The following is a 1,717-nucleotide window of genomic DNA, read 5'->3' on the forward strand; positions in this document are numbered from 1 at the left end:
GGAGGTGGGTGGTTGGGCTTTCTTCAGCTCTCAATTTATTTAGATGAGATCGTCTTGGAGACTTGGAGGAATATAAATTAGGTGGGAAAAATAAAAAATCAAATCGTCTGATTGAGGGGTCAGCTATGGGCTAAGGTCAAAAATGGTGAGTGTTCACTTCAAGATTTCAAGTCAAATTTGAGTTTCAGAGGGAAAATATACAAGAGGCAGGTACCTGTCTTGAAAAATAAAGAGAAAATAGTACAGAAATATCAATAGTCTTCGTTCTAGAACAAGTATAAGAAGGAGGAGCAAGGAGGAGATGAGGGGAGGAAGAGGTGGTGGTGGGTCACTATGGTGTGGGGCTGTGATCCAGCTATGACGTGGTACACTTTGATTACGACAATATAAAAAGAAAATAAAAAGAGCTTATCCTTTATTTGCAATGGACAAGAGAAAATAGTTTTTTTTTTTTTTATGTTTTATAAATAGAAAAAAAATGTTATTTGGAGATTCCCAACTCTTTTATAAACTTTTAACTGTATTAGTAAAAAAAATATTATTTTTTAAAAAAAAAATTGGTTCGTTAGTATTTAGAATTTTATAAAATATATAATTCTTTAGATCGCTAATTAAGAGGAGAAGAAATAAACATCTTTACTCTAATCCATAATGTGTTAGTTGATTCGAGAATCCTATTCATATTCATTTCCACTTCAAATTACTTTTATGTGTGTGTCTTGTGAGTTTGTTCATTGTTGTCTATGAAAGTTTTGCGTAATCGCCTACGTTCTCTAACCGTTTTCCTTATCGCTAATCATTGCCCATTTTTATTTTATTTTCCTTGTTAGCAAAATGCTAGAAACCTCTTGTTGGTCCTTTTTTATTTGGTATCTCGGTTGGCTCTGTTATTTGTATTTTTCGGTTGGGTCCCTCTTGTTCCGTGACCACTTCATATTTAAAGCATGCATCCGTCCATACACGTACAAATACGCTACGCACATTTAACATTTTATGATTTTTACCATTAATATACTTTCTTCCTTAGTTGCTTATTGATACCGATTTGCAATATATTATTCTTAATTTCGTCTTGTCATGCTAAGTTGGTACCGCAATCATCAAGTTGCAAATTAAATTTCCTCAACTCCGTCGAAAATATGCAGTGTAATCTTCTTACGCTTTTAGGTTTGATCATTAATTAATTAATTATTGTTGTTACTGAACACACACAGTAGATACTGGCTAGCTTGTAGAAAGTATTTACTTTTTTAAAAATAGTTTATTAAAATTAATCTTTTAAAAATTATAATAATTATGTTTCATAAATTAAAACAAAAGTGAATTTTACTAAGTATAAGCTACAAAAAAAAATAATTTTCTAAAATAATTTTTAAAATTTATAATTATTTTAATTGGCATAAATATAATAAAAAGTAAGATTAAATATAAATAACTATTAATATATAAATTTATATTAGATTTTTTAATTTAAAAATATAAATATACATACATGATTTTTTTATTTATCAAATACAAAATGATGTGTTTCTCTTTTTCAAAAGCACAAATATATTTCTAAAGAACTCTTTTAAATTTTATCTATTTCGTAATTTATAAGTGCATTTTTATATGTATTTTTTTATTATATGTTCTTTATTTGATTGCATAATCATTATTTATAATTCTTTTTGTATAATTGAAGTTTATTTTTTTAAAAAAATATATATTTCTTTTA

This window comes from Arachis duranensis, chromosome 10, assembly GCF_000817695.3.
Source record: "Arachis duranensis cultivar V14167 chromosome 10, aradu.V14167.gnm2.J7QH, whole genome shotgun sequence".
In the NCBI taxonomy this organism is placed as follows: Eukaryota; Viridiplantae; Streptophyta; class Magnoliopsida; order Fabales; family Fabaceae; genus Arachis; species Arachis duranensis.